Raw genomic sequence first — 16,321 nt, forward strand, 5'->3', positions numbered from 1 at the left:
TGACCTTCACCCTAATCATTTCACATTTCGGATCTCCGTCAATTTCCTTCGATACTATTGCACTTGTTATCGCTATAAACACGCCTCCTCCTTCACTGTCCAGCCTGTCTCTGCGGTATACATTCCAATCTGAGTTTAGGATTTCATTACTGTTTACGTCTGGTTTCAGCCAACTTTCTGTCCCTAGTACTATATGGGCGTTGTGACCGTTTATTAATGAGAGCAGTTCTGGGACCTTTCTGTAGACGCTCCTGCAGTTTACTATTAGCACATTAATATTGTTATTCCCTGTTGCATTTTGCCTACTCCTACCTTGCCGCATCTCAGGAGGCGTCTTGTCGGGCCTAGGGAGGGGATTCTCTAACCTAAAAAAACCCCATGTGCACTCCACACGTACTCCGCTACCCTTGTAGCCGCTTCCGGCGTGTAGTGCACGCCTGACCTATTCAGGGGGACCCTACATTTCTCCACCCGATAGCGGAGGTCGAGAAATTTGCACCCCAGATCTCCGCAGAATCGTCTGAGCCTCTGGTTTAAGCCTTCCACTCGGCTCCAAACCAGAGGACCGCGATCGGTTCTGGGAACGATACTGCAAATAGTTAGCTCTGATTTCACCCCGCGAGCGAGGCTTTCCGCCTTCACCAATTCCGCCAACCGCCTGTACGAACTGAGGATGACCTCTGAACCCAGATGGCAGTAGTCATTGGTGCAGAAGAGAAGATGTTGAAGAATCTTGTATATGGATTTCTGTGGATGAAACTACTGACAGTCTTGGCCGTTACATTGCAAACCTGATTACTGGCAAGCTAGATCCAGATGATTTACTCAAAACAGCTTGCAAAAACTAACCAACAAACAATAGCGCAGTTTGTGAACAATGGGCTTAAGGTGCTATACCCAAACGGAGTGGATGAGAGTAAGGTGCTTCTGGCCATCACTGATGCTGCTGCATACATGATAGCAGCGTTTCAACTATTAAAAGTATTCTACCCACTGATGCTGCACGTAACTTCGTGTAGTGCATGGGATCAACCGCATAGCAGAGCAAGTAAGGCTACAATTTCCTAAGGTAATATCTATGGTGAAGAAAATGTTTGTTAAGGCACCCAGAGAACAGCTTCCAGATGTCCCATTGCCGCCAGAGCCTGTTGCCAACCCGCTGGGGCACATGGCTGATAGCAGCAGAATACTATAGTACGCATCTCTCAGCCGTCCAGAAGGTGGTTGAAAATACACCGGAGGATGCTGCATCCGTAACTGCAGCAATGGAGTTACTCAAAGATTCTTCTTTAAAACGGGACTTACCTTACATTAGGGCCCACTGCACATTTATGGCAAGAATAATTTCACAATTAGGAGGCTCAGGGAGACCTATCTACGACAATATTTCTTTGCTTGAAGAAGTCAAAATGAAAATTAATCAAACGCCAGGTGAAGTAGGGGAAAAAGTACGGGCAAAAATGCAAACGGTTTTGCAGAAGAACACTGGCCTGAAGGAGTTGTGTGCAGCTGCCGACATACTTAGTGGAAAACCCAGCACTCCTGACTGCAGCATTCCTGTCCAACATGCGCCGAAAATGAAGTTCGCCCTTGTCACATCTGATGATGAAGAACGTTCTTTTTCCGCATATAAATTGATTCTGACTGACGAGCGCCACAGTTTTTCACTAGAAAACCTAGAAAAGATTTTGGTTATTTATTGTGAAGCCAACTATGGTCATAATATGTGAAACTACGAATGTATTAATTAAACCATTGCCACATGTTTTTTTTTTTTTTTTTTTTTTTTTTACGGAGATCTTTATCTTGCAGGAACTCAAAAATATTTGGAGTTACGTTCAACATTAATGTCGTAGATTGCTGTGCTCTGTAACTGTGTAGCCGGCCGGTGTGGCCGTGCGGTTCTAGGCGCTTCAGTCTGGAACCGCGTGACCGCCACGGTCGCAGGTTCGAATCCTGCCTCGGGAATGGATGTGTGTGCTGTCCTTAGTTTAGTTAGTTTTAAGTAGTTCTAAGTTCTAGGGGACTGATGACCATAGATGTCAAGTCCCATAGTGCTCAGAGCCATTTTGTAACTGTGTAAATATTCATTCTCCTTGTTTTAATGACTAATAAGATGTTCATACTGTCAACACTGTGTATTTTAAATTATTTTTATTTTCTCTGCATCATTTTTACTAGAGCCTATTTTAGGTTTTGTATAGCCTAAATGAACTATTGAAGGAGCCTATTTTAGATGTCTAAAACACACTTTTTTACGAACTAAAAATCCGTGGTCTACTCATAAACATGAAATACTAAAATAAATTAGTAGTTTCAATTTTCTGATTTATATTATTTCCACGTTATTAGCAATCAACCATTAATGTCCTAATGAAGCTATTTCTGTCAGTTTTGTAGAGAAATCTGCTTCTATTATATTTTTTTCCGCTGAGGCATTTAGTTTATTTGAAACGAAGTGTTCCATTCCGCACTATTGGCTACTTTAAACTTCGTTCAATTTCAAGCCCAAATTTTCATTTTCTGAGACGAATGACATTATACCATAGTAAAGAACCAAACATGAGAAGACAGTATTGGATCCCCAAGAAAATTGGTATCGCGAAAACCAATTGAAAAGCTGAATATCAGGTACTTCAGAGTACATCTGGACATACAAATGTGCAATTAGAGCGGAATAAAGCATTTTAGTGTTTACGAAATTTTATGACACTGTAAGATCTCTTAATGCTATATACATACGAACATACGTAAACATTGACTTGAAACTGACTAAGCAGGCAAACCTGGTCAGTAGTTTTGAACTAAATATTTTGTTTCAAATATAATGACAGCTGTAGCAGAATTTTACAAATCTGCCTTCTGTGAAACAATGTTTTTCGATCACGAGGCACTTGTCTCGTACTTACTCTAGGCCTGGAGTTGTTTCTTAATTTATGTTTATGTCTTATATTTATAGAATGTCATTATATGCTAAATTATACATTGCCAGCATACCGCGTTTTATCGTTTTAACTCCCCACATGGCTTCGTATTTATACCTAGTTCTCTGCCTCACAGACAACCTTGTTAATTTTCTTACAATTTTTGAAATAGAAATGAAAATTATTGTCCTTTATTCCGGTGTAAGCTACACAAGAAACTTTTTTTTTCTTCTTGCAAGAAATTTGTATACCATCATACTAGCTTTTTGCTACATAACAATATTGCAGAGTACGAATTAAAAAAAAAAACTGTCAAAGTCACCCCATAGCTAAATGTTATAGTACCTCGGGCTGTGGAATCTAATTTTGAAATGATATTTTGCCAAGAACTGCTCCCTTATTTGCATCCTTTATCTGGGTGGGATATGATAAAACAATTGCTCTAACAAGGGAACCTCCCCATCGCAACCCCCTCATATTTAGTTACAAGTTGGCACAGTGGATAGGCCTTGAAAAACTGAACACATATCAATCGAGAAAACAGGAAGAAGTTGTGTGGAACTATGAAAAAAAAAGCAAAATATACAAACTGAGTAGTCCATGCGCAAGATAGGCAACATCAAGGATAATCTGAGCTCAGGAGCGCCGTGGCCCCGTGGTTAGCGTGAGCAGCTGGGGAACGAGAGGTCTTTGGTTCAAGTCTCCCCTCGAGTGAAAAGTTTAATGTTTCATTTTCAGACATTATTATCTGTCCGTCCGATGCGAGGTGATCGTGTGTCAGTTATCAAAGTTCAGGCAGTCACACATAATCAACTTCGATCTCCAAAATTCCAGGACATGTTCAGATTTGCTTGGACATATGCAGGATTTGACGGTCTACACACGGAAAAATTTGAAAACGTTAAAAACAAATGTTTTGACAGAGCACAGGAAAAACTGTGCGACTGTGAAACTGTTGCATTAATTTCTTGCAGTTTATGTGACAAAATCTTATGTTTCCATCCATTTTTTGGGAGTGATTATCACATCCACAAGAAAACCGAAATCGGGCAAGGTAGAAGGATCTTTTACCCATTCGCCAAGTGTACAAGTTAGGTGGGTCGACAACATATTCCTGTCATGTGACGCACATGCCGTCACCAGTGCCGTATAGAATATATCAGACGTGTTTTCCTGTGGAGGAATCGGTTGACCTATGACCTAGCGATCAAATGTTTCCGGTTCCCATTGGAGAGGCACGTTCTTTCCTCTACTAATCGCACGGTTTTGCAGTGCGGTCGCAAAAGGCAGACACTAAATTTAATCCAGTGAACGGAGACATCAATGAACGAACGGACAGATCATATCTTTGCGAAAGTAAAGAAAGTGCACTTTCCACTGGAGAGAAGACTTGATCCAAGGACCTCTCGTTCCGCAGCTGCTCACGCTAACCACGGGACCACGGCACTGCTGAGCTCACATTATCCTTGATGTTTCCTATCTTGCGCAGTTTGTATATTTTGCTGATTTTTTTCATAGTTCCACACAACTTCTTCCTGTTTTCTCGATTGATCTGTGTTCAGTTTTTCAAGGCCTATCCACTGTGCCACCTTATAACTAAATCTGAGCGGGGGGTGCGATGGAGAGGTTCCCCTGTGAGAAAAACGGTGTTTTGCATAACTGGCGGACCTCACATGCAGAATTTTTAACTGCAGACACGGCCAATACAAGGAGCTGCACATCAAAAACATGGATATTTTCTCTTCTTCTTTTATGAAGAGCCGTTCTATATCCCGCCAGCATTCGGCAGTGACATGTGAAAAAGCTGGGTGCGTTAGTTCCTGTACGTCTGGCAGCTTCAGTCTTGTCACTTCTTGGGCCAAATCCCGCAACTTGGCTCCAGATCAATTCTGTCGGGTTCATATAGCAACGGTACACTAGCAAATGTAACAAGCAGCATTTGTATCATGTGCACAATGCTGTGGAAATGGTTCTTTTTCACGTTTCTAAGATTCTTATCTACCTCTGTGGTATAAAACAATGGACATAGTCCAAACAAAGACGATTTGATTTCTCATTTTTGCCTTAAAAATTGTTATGTTTTCTTAATTTAAGCACATTTTATGAACAGTCTTTCATTAAGCATCGTTAATTGAGAATTTGTATTTGAAATGAAAACAGGAATTTCGCGTCCAATATGCAATTAGAAACAAGAAGATGTGCATTATTCATTAAAAAATGATGATGTGTTTTATCATTACGAGATGTAGGTATTTCAAATTGAACGAGAAAAAAATGTTACCCGGGAGGTTCGACCCAACGAACCTTAAGGGGATACGGAATCGGATTTTGGGTTAAAAAATCTAATTTTTTTTTATTGGCGTATTATATTCTGCCATGTTTCCTCTTTAAAATGACGTATCATACATAGCTCTACTACAATTATAACTATTTTATTTTTATATATTTGTGAGATCGGGTATTGCGCTTTAGTTATACACGTCTCTCGTGGCTGACCATGAACTTTTTGGTAGTACCTTTAAAGTGACATGAATTCAAATATCCCGGTTTCCAGCGACTATTTATACACTAGTTGCCCGAAAATGTTTCTCTCTGGTTTCCTCAAGTTACTCTTTGACTTTGTGGCGGGACTGTTTTGTAAACAGTGTGATATAAGAAAGTAGTTGTTGTTGAGTTATTTCGTATTTAGTGCTTCATTTTTCGCAGTCAAAATGCCTAGAGCTAAAGCAAAAGTATTTAAAAAGCGTGTGAACTGGCAAAAGAAAAGAAATAATGATTCATTAGCAAAGCAAAGCAGTTCATCATCATCACTGTTGGAAAATGTGAATCCACTTATTACTGATTTGCCGAACGAACTTACACCAAATGAAAACAGTGCTTCTCATAAAAAACTAAGAGATTTGGAAGAGAAATATAATTTACTTGATAGAGGGAATGAAGTTTTTGAACTCATTGATACGAATATATTGTGTGAAGCTCTTGAAAACAGTTTGTGCTGCAAAAAATGTCATGGAAACGTTTCTCTGAAAGTAGAATCCCATGTTGGCCTGGCTGCCCAGTTTAATTTAATATGCAGTGTTTGTAAATACAGCTGTAAGTTTCCAAGTTCGGTTTCAGTAACTGTAAATAATGGATACAAGAAAACTGAACTTTATAGTGTAAATATTAGGTTAGTTTATGGATTGCGAGCAATTGGTAAGGGCAAAGCAGCTGGTGATATGCTATGTGGTGTTCTAAATCTTCCAAGTGCACCTTCAAAGTTTGAAGCTTACAATTATGTACTAGGATCTGCAGTTGAAGATGTAGCACAGAAGTCAATGCAGGTTGCTGTGGAAGAAGCAGTGGAAGAAAATGACGGCAGTCGTGACCTCACAGTGGCGTTTGATGGCACGTGGCAGAAAAGGGGCCACACCTCCAACAATGGTGTTGTAACAGCAACTAGTGTTGATACTGGCAAGGTTATTGATGTTGCAATAATGTCTAAATACTGTAGGTGCACAGGCAGGCTGAAAAATGAACACAGTGATGACTGTATTGCTAATTATTATGGTAGTAGTGGTGGCATGGAGGTTGCTGGGGTGAAGAAAATTTTTCATCGCTCTTCACAGTGGTATAATGTTCGCTATGTCAAATATCTGGGAGATGGTGACTCTAAAGCATTCAAAGAAGTTTTGGAAAGCAAACCATATGGGAACAGTGTAAATATAAGCAAACTTGAATGTATAGGACATGTGCAGAAGAGAATGGGTGCCAGGCTGAGAAGGTTAAAATCAGTTATGAAAGGGAAAAAACTAGATGATGGGAAAACCTTGGATGGCAGAGGAAGATTGACTGATTCCATAATAGACCACATTCAGAACTGCTATGGCCTTGCAATCAGGCAAAATACAGGCAATCTTGAAGAAATGAGGAGAGCTATATGGGCTTTATATTTCCACACCGCATCCACGGATGAGCATCCACAACATGGTTTGTGCCCCAAAGGTGAAAACAGCTGGTGTAAATACAATAGGGGACTAACAACAGGAGAGAAATACATTCACCACCACAGTCTACCATCAGCCATCATGGCAGAAATAAAGCCCATTTTCAGAGATCTGGCTGACAGAAGTCTTCTGATGAAATGTCTTCACGGAAAAACGCAGAACCCCAACGAGTGCTTGAATAGTGTGATATGGCATCGTCTCCCAAAAACAGTGTTTGTCGGAATTAATACACTACATTTTGGTGTGTATGATGCTGTGGCAACCTTCAATCTTGGAAATATAACTAAATGCCAGGTCCTTCAAAAGTTGGGTATGTGTGTTGGTTCCCGTACGGTACGTGCTATGTTCTTTTTAGATCAGCACAGACTAAGGCATGCTGATAATATAATCAAGACATTAGTGAAAAAAGCAAGACAGGTGCAGAGGGGTGCCAAAAGAAGACTTGAAGATGATTATGAAGACTGTGAAGGGGGTATTAGCTACGGATCAGGAATGTTTTAATCTTCTTTCTCCGTTTCCTGTAAGTTTACTTTTTACTTCATCTAGGAACATTATCTCAGGTACTGGTCAACCTAGAAGTCTGAAATTTTTATGACGTAGTGACATAGGTCCCTATTACATACTGAAACAACGATTTTTTAATTACTTGATTTACAAAAGACTTAGGGGTGATAGTCTAGTAAAAAGCGATGGAAAAAATTTACTTAAAAATAAATGTACAATATGTCTGTAAGAAAATACTTTGACAATAAACTGTTGTTTCAGTATTGTTGTAACATATGAATGCACATACAGTAAAATTTTTACCTCTCTGTCTCCAGTAGTTTGTGAGAAAATGTTCCCTATAGTAGGCATATATTAACATTGCGGGGATAGGTGATTCCGTATCCCCTTAAACTGTACTTGGATAATATTCCATTACACTTGCATTATTGGTAAACGTATCGACTGTATTACATACACTCGCTGGGAAAACTTCAAAGCTGCTTATCTGTGCAAATTTATGACAAACATTAAGAACAGCCTCTTTCTCGGCACTTTTTAACCGTATTCAACTACGGAACAGAAAGCTTTTTTTTATTTTAAAACCCATAGAACAGGTAGGCTGGCAGCAGCACAATACGCCGCTGTTCAGCCAAAGATAGCACAATGATAAAAACAGAGAGGACACATGAGTTGGAACAAAACGGCGGGGAAAAAACAGTAGACACATGAACATAAAAGAAACATGAAGCCATTCACACTCGATGACAATCCACACTGCAAACTGTTGACACGAAGCACAAACACTGAAGATGTCGATGGCACTGCTGAACGATGGAGTGTGACGGTGAACACTGAACACTAAACACGACGGCACACACGAGACACTGATGGCGACGATCTCCGGCGCGCGAGAATGTCCACTTAGCGTGTGCGAGTCCGGGGACCTGCCAAGAGGGGAAGAAGGGTGGGGGGGAGAGGGGAGAACAAGGATGCCAATGGCTGAGGACATGGGGGGAGGAGGAGAGGGACAGGGGAGGGGAAGCCCGAGGGAGGAGTGGGGAGAAATGGGGGAGGGAGGGAAGAGGGAGAGAAGGGAGGGAGGGTGCCCAAAGGAGCAAACACAGGAAGAGGATGGGAGGATCAAAGTTGGTAGGAGGGGTAGATGGAAGGGAGGAGGGCATCATCAGGGAGGGCGAGCTGGCGGAAGCCACCTTGGGAGAGGGTAAGGAGGGTGGAGAGACAGAGACCGGGTGGGACGTGGGAATACAGGCGCAGCAGTGGGCGGGGGTGGAAGAGGATGGGGGAGACTAGTGGGTGAGGAGGATCGAGTTTGCGGGAGGTGTACAGGATCCGTATCCTTTCAAGGAAAAGGAGGAGGTGGGGGAACGGAATGATGTCGTACAGGATCCGCGTGGGGGAGGGGGGATGGATGCAATAGGCGAGGCGGAGAGCACGGCGTTCAAGGATTTGAAGGGATTTATAAAAGGTAGGGGGGGCGGAGATCCAGGCCGGATGGGCGTAACAAAGGATAGGGCGGATGAGGGACTTATAGGTGTGGAGGATGGTGGAGGGGTCCAGACCTCCACGTACGGCTGGAAAGGAGCTGGAGGAGACGGAGTCGGGAGCGTGCCTCGGCTTGGCTTGTCCAGAGATGGGGGGTCCAGGAGAGTCGACGGGTCGAGGGTGACGCCGAACAGAAAGCACCCTCAGACATTTTTATACAGCGTATTAACAGCGCGACAATCAGAGCACAACGCTGCACAGGCTGTGACTGTACACGATTTTTAAAATAAAAACTACGCAGCCAAAGCGTGATTAAGAAAAACGTCGATGGCTGTTAATACATTTGAATATATTAAAGTTTCATTTAACGTAACTTAGCAATAAGATATCGAATACATAAGTAGGACCTACTTCCAAGAGTGTAACAACACCAATGTACATGTGCTTCGGCTTCTGATCAATCATCGCGTTTGTGTTTACATCAGGTTTATTCTTGTGATGAATGGATTGTATAAACAGAAATACAGAAGGTCGGCGAAGTTTTGTTCTCTATATGAGGGGGGACCCAAAAGAAACCGGACTCCGAGGGCGTTGCCACTCGTAGACGTAGTGCAGGGTTCTCACGCTAGATGGTGTTAGTAGAGACCTTCATGAAACAGCCGTGCAGACGGCGTCAGTGTAGAGCTGAACGTGCCAGTGTGGTATTGTGTTTTTTGACTGTTGGGGGTTACCTCTGCGAAGTCGTTGTGGCAACATTAAAAGAACAAAGAGAGCATGTAAAATTTTGTTTCCTGCTTAAAAAAACTGCAACGAAGACACACCAAATGCTTCAGGTTTACCCTTTTGCTTCCCCCTAGCTTCACCAGAGCTCTATGGCATTCGGCAACAATCTTAGATCCTGTTGCAGGAGCTGCCAATGATTTCAGGACTGCCTGTCTGTGTGAATAGATGTAGATGCTACAGTCCTTGTAGCACCTAAGCATATTCTCCTCCACACATGCCCAGATTGCGGGAATTTCATCTTAGAATACAGAGGCCAGTGTTCTAGAGAGATGATGCCCTCCAGTCTTGGCTGAACCTGTACACCCCTGCCACAACGTCTTGGTCTGTTTTCGAACCATCAGTGAACCAAATGATGTCACCCATATGATGTTGAACTATTTTTTCCCACTGCTCCCTGCTTCCAATAATTATATATTAAGGCTTGTCGAAGTAAATGGGAGTTATTACACAGTTGGCAGGCAGTTCCCCAGCCATTCCTATATTTACCTCACTCACTATGTTAGTGTGTGATTTTGAATATCCAAATGAGGCCCAGTTTTTGCCAGTTTTAAGTCTGTGTGCCCCAGCTGCTGCCTCCATCTTGACCCAAAGGTGTAGTGGAGGCATGCCCAGCATGGCTTCCAATCCAGCAGTTGGTGTGCTGCTAATTCCACCAATTATCACTAACCAGGCTAATCTCTGCACCTTAGCAAGCTCCTTAGCTGCAACTCCATGTTCTACCTTCTTCCACCACACTACAGCCCCAAAGGAAATCCTATGTCTGGCCACTGTGGTGTATATCCAGTGCATACCCCTGGGACTTAGGCCCCAGATTTTGCCACAGGCCTTCTAGTACTCACTTGGAACAGATACTGTTAATGTGAGAGGCCCATGTTAACTTCTCATCTAAGGTTACCCCTAGATATTTCACTATCCCCTTCACAGGTAGAGTTTCATTGAAGAGCTTTAGATTCCAACTTAAGTGTTGAATATGTCTCATTGTAAATGGCACCTCAACAGTCTTCTTAGGATTAACACTCAGGTCCTGTTTAATGCACCAATTTTTCACAATGCACAAACTTCCTTGTGCCATATTTCTAACTGTGTCAGTAAATTTGCCAAGTATTACTATGACAAGGTCATCAGCGTATCCTTGGCAGAAGCATTGTCTACATCTACATCTAAATCTACGTTTATACTCCGCAAGCCACCCAACGGTGTGTGGCGGAGGGCACTTTACGTGCCACTGTCATTACCTCCCTTTTCTGTTCCAGTCACGTATGGTTTGCGGGAAGAACGACTGTCTGAAAGCCTCCGTGCGCGCTCTAATCTCTCTAATTTTACATTCGTGATCTCCTCGGGAGGTACAAGTAGGGGGAAGCAATATATTCGATACCTCATCCAGAAACGCACCCTCTCGAAACCTGGCGAGCAAGCTACACCGCGATGCAGAGCGCCTCTCTTGCAGAGTCTGCCACTTGAGTTTGTTAAACATCTCCGTAACGCTATCACGGTTACCAAATAACACTGTGACGAAACGCGCCGCTCTTCTTTGGATCTTCTCTATCTCCTCCGTCAACCCGATCTGGTACAGATCCCACACTGATGAGCCATACTCGAGTATAGGTCGAACGAGTGTTTTGTAAGCCAACCTCCTTTGTTGATGGACTACATTTTCTAGGGACTCTCCCAATGAATCTCAACCTGGTACCTGCCTTACCAACAATTAATTTTATATGATCATTCCACTTCAAATCGTTCCGCACGCATACTCTCGGATATTTTACAGAAGTAACTGCAACTAGTTTTGTTCCGCTATCATATAATAATACAATAAAGGATCCTTCCTTCTATGTATTCGCAATACATTATATTTGTGTATGTTAAGGGTCAGTTGCCACTCCCTGCACCAAGTACCTATCCGCTGCACATTTTCCTGCATTTCGCTACAATTTTCTAATGCTGCAACTTCTCTTTATACTACAGCATCATCCGCGAAAAGCCGCATGGAACTTCCGACACTATCTACTAGGTCAATTATATATATTGTGAAAAGCAATGGTCCCATAACACTCCCCTGTAGCACGCCAGAGGTTACTTTAACGTCTGTAGACGTCTCTCCATTGATAACAACATGCTGTGTTCTGTTTGCTAAAAACTCTTGAATCCAGCCACACAGCTGGTCTGATAATCCGTAGGCTCTTACTTTGTTTATCAGGCGACAGTGCGGAACTGTATCGAACGCCTTCCGGAAGTGAAGGAAAATAGCATCTACCTGGGAGCCTGTATCTAATATTTTCTGCGTCTCATGAACAAATACAGCGAGTTGGGTCTCACACGATCGCTGTTTCCGGAATCCATGTTGATTCCTACATAGTAGATTCTGGGTTTCCAAAAACGACATGATACTCGAGCAAAAAACATGTTCTAAAATTCTACAACAGAACGACGTCAGAGATATAGGTCTATTAGTTTTGCGCATCTGCTCGACGATCCTTCTTGAAGACTGGGACTACCTGTGCTCTTTTCCAATCATTTGGAACCTTCCGTTCCTCTAGAGACTTGCGGTACACGGCTGTTAGAAGGGGGGCAAGTTCTTTCGCGTACTCTGTGTAGAAACGAATTGGTATCCCGTCAGGTCCAGTGGACTTTCCTCGGTTGAGTGATTCCAGTTGCTTTTCTATTCCCTGGACACTTATTTCGATGTCAGCCATTTTTTCGTTTGTGCGAGGATTTAGAGAAGGAACTGCAGTGCGGTCTTCCTCTGTGAAACAGCTTTGGAAAAAGGTGTTTAGTATTTCAGCTTTACGCGTGTCATCCTCTGTTTCAATGCCATCATTATCCCAGAGTGTCTTGATTTGCTGTTTCGAGCCACTTACTGATTTAACGTAAGACCAGAACTTCCTAGGATTTTCTGTCAAGTTGGTACATAGAATTTTACTTTCGAATTCACTGAACGCTTCACGCATAGCCCTCCTTACGCAAACTGTGACATGGTTTAGGTTCTGTTTGTCTGAGAGGTTTTGGCTGCGTTTAAACTTGGAGTGAAGCTCTCTTTGCTTTTGCAGTAGTTTCCTAACTTTGTTGTTGAACCACGGTGGGTTTCTCCCGTCCCTCAGTTTTACTCGGCACGTACCTGTCTAAAACACATTTACAATTGCCTTAAACTTTTCCCATAAACACTCAACATTGTTAGTGTCGGAACAGAAATTTTCGTTTTGATCTGTTAGGTAGTCTGAAATCTGCCTTCTATTACTCTTGCTAAACAGATAAACCTTCCTCCCTTTTTTATATTCCTATTAACTTCCATATTCAGGGATGCTGCAACGGCCTTATGATCACTGATTCCCTGTTATGCACTTACAGAGTCGAAAAGTTCGAGTCTGTTTGTTATCAGTAGGTCCGAGATGTTATCTCCACGAGTCGGTTCTCTGTTTAACTGCTCGAGGTAATTTTCGGATAGAGCACTCAGTATAATGTCACTCGATGCTCTGTCCCTACCACCCGTCCTAAACATCTGAGTGTCCCAGTCTATATCTGGTAAATTGAAATCTCCACCTAAGACTATAACATGCTGAGAAAATGTACGTGCAATGTATTCCAAATTTTCTCTCAGTTGTTCTGCCACTAATGCTGCTGAGTCGGGAGGTCGGTAAAAGGAGCCAATTATTAACCTAGCTCGGTTGTTGAGTGTAACCTCCACCCATAATATTTCACAGGAACTATCCACTTCTACTTCACTACAGGATAAACTACTACTAACAGCGACAAAGACGCCACCACCGGTTGCATGCAATCCATCCTTTCTAAACACCGTCTGTGCCTTTGTAAAAATTTTGGCTGAATTTATCTCTGGCTTCAGCCAGCTTTCTGTACCTGTTTCAGCTTCGGTGCTTTCTATCAGCGCTTGAAGTTCCAGTACTTTACCAATGCAGCTTCGACAGTTTACAATTACAATACTGATTGCTGCTCGGTCCCCGCATGTCCTGACTTTGCCCCGCACCATTTGAGGCTGTTGCCCTTTCTGTACTTGCCCGAGGCCGTCTAACCTAAAAATCCGCCCAGTCCATGCCACACAACCTCTGATACCCGTGTAGCCGCTTGCTGCATGGTGTGGACTCCTGACCTATCCAGCGGAACCCGAAACCCCACCACCCTATGGCGCAAGTCGAGGAATCTGCAGCCCACACGGTCGCAGAACCGTCTCAGCTTCTGATTCAGACCCTCCACTCGGCTCTGTACCAAAGGTCTGCAGTCAGTCCTGTCGACGATGCTGCAGATGGTGAGCTCTGCTTTCATACCGCTAGCGAGACTGGCAGTCTTCACCAAATCAGATAGCCACCGGAAGCCAGAGAGGATTTCCTCCGATCTGGAATTTAATTCCACAATGAGTTCGTTCACCACTAGATTCCACAATAGAGGGGACGAAACTCCTCCTTATAGGCAGTCTCTGGTGGTGCTAATTACCACCTCTTCATTCATCATGGTAGCCTCTAGCTTCTTTCTACGAAGTATGGCCCTGTCCACCTACATATGGTGGTCCCCATGTCAGGTACGTCAGTTGCCCTTACCATGAATTGAAGGCCGTGTTACTGAAGGCCCCTCAATATCCAGGAAGATTCAGAGGGCTATTTCTTGGAACTGAAGTGCTTTCTCCACCTTCCCAATGAGTTGGTGGAGAGCTGTCTTACATTATTTACCTGGTTGATATGCGAGCTGGTTTGATTGTAGAGGGGGTCCTACTTAGCCTCCTCTCCCCGACACATGCATTAACCAGTTTTTCCAATGTTTTGAGAATGAAGGAGGACAGGCTGATTGGTCTCATGTCCTTAGCCTTGGTATGCTCAATTCTCCCTGGCTTTGGAATGAAGACCACCATCACTGCCCACCAAACTCTGGGAATGATTCCAACTGCTAGGCTAGCCCTGAATAGCCTGCATAGGACTGTTATGAACTTCTCTCCTGCCTGTTGCAGTAGAGCTGTAAAAATTCCATCTGGGTCAGGTGACTTGAATGGTTGGAATGTTCCCACCGCCCATTGGATTTTTATTAAAGTTCACATACTCCTTGGCGAATTCCCAGTCCTCTCTTTGAGTGCCTGAGAACCGTTGTCTCTCCAGGATCACATTCTGGACTGTGTTGTCTGGCAGAGCATATTAAGGAAATTGAGTGTCGAGGAGCAGTTCCAGCGTCACATGTGCTGTATTTGTATATTCCCCATTCTCCTTCCTCATCGTACCTGCTGGATAGGTTGGTGCTCTAGTGAGAATCTTGTTCATTCTGGCTTGTGCAGCCATGCTCTCCACTTCCTTAAAAAATTAGTTCCAGGATGCCTCCTTTGCTTGTCTGATTGCAAGATTTTAGTTGACAAGGGCCTCATGATATTTAGCCCATTGTCCTTTACGTCTTGCAATATTAAATAGTCTAAGTACCTGTTTGCTTTGCATTTCTAAGTTGTTATTCCACCAAGGCACACTCCTATTTGTGCACTTCTTGGTAATTGTGCAGTTGTCCTGATATGAGGTCGCTATGGAAGAGGTAACAGCTTCTGCTACTTCCTCCAGTATTACTGGAATTCTTATCAAAGTTTTAATTTCTGAGAAGCCTAAATCAAGGTCCCTCCTATATGTATCCCAGTCTGTTTTGCTGGGATTCCTATAGTTCATTGTCTGTCTGATTCCCATTTCAACCTTGAATTTAATGTATATGTGGTCCAATGAGGATGACTCCAGCACCTTATGCCATTGTTTGACATAGCTGCCCATCGTCATGGAACTAAAGGTTATGTCAATTACTTCTTCCCTCCTGCTATTCCTGAATGTGGGTTCATTGCCCCTATTCAGGACCTCTAAGTTGTTAGCTAAAAGGAGTTCAAGAAGATACTCACTTCTACAGTTGGTGTCCTTGCCGCCCCACGCTGGGTTGTGGGCATTGGTGCCGCATCCCACCAGCAGTTGGTCACCTTGCCGATGGCAAGTCTCTACCAGTCTCCTCACCTCCAACAGAGGAGGAGAGCTGTCTTCGTAAGTGAGGTATGCTGAGGCCAAAACAATTTCCCTCGTTATACCTTCCTCATTCTGCTGCATTTAATGGTCACTAAATCCCTAGAGCAGAAATACATCTTTGGCATGAAAGAAATTCAATTTCTTACATAGATGAATGTTCTGGAGTTTCTTATATTTCTAGCATTGATCAGCTTACCTCCAGTGCCACTGATGCCCGATACATCACCAAATAGGGTTCTTGTATCAGGGCCACATCCACTTCCTGCCTTCCCAGGCAGCGACTCATGGCAGCAGAGGCCCCTTTTACTGTGCTGCAGATTAATCTGCAGCACCTCCGGTCTCCGTCTTGCTTCCATCTTTGAGGTCTTTGAGAACCCTGATGGTGACCTGTGAGAACCCTAAAAGCAATTTCAGGTCCTGCTCCCGCATCACCCGCAGGGACTTCCCTCCGACCTCCACTACCAGGGTTTGTCCTTCCAGTCCAGCCTTCTGGTTGACCACTCTCCAATCTTCTGTCTATACTTTTGTGTTCTGGTCCCCTTTTTTCCCAAACAGTGTTTTAGGGGAGACTTCCTTAAGGATCTTTGGTACCCATATTGATATCTTTGTAGTCTTAAGAAGCTCCACTGCCATCTTAACCAGCAGCTTCGCGTCT

The sequence above is a fragment of the Schistocerca cancellata genome, chromosome 11, assembly GCF_023864275.1.
Source record: "Schistocerca cancellata isolate TAMUIC-IGC-003103 chromosome 11, iqSchCanc2.1, whole genome shotgun sequence".
NCBI lineage: Eukaryota > Metazoa > Arthropoda > Insecta > Orthoptera > Acrididae > Schistocerca > Schistocerca cancellata.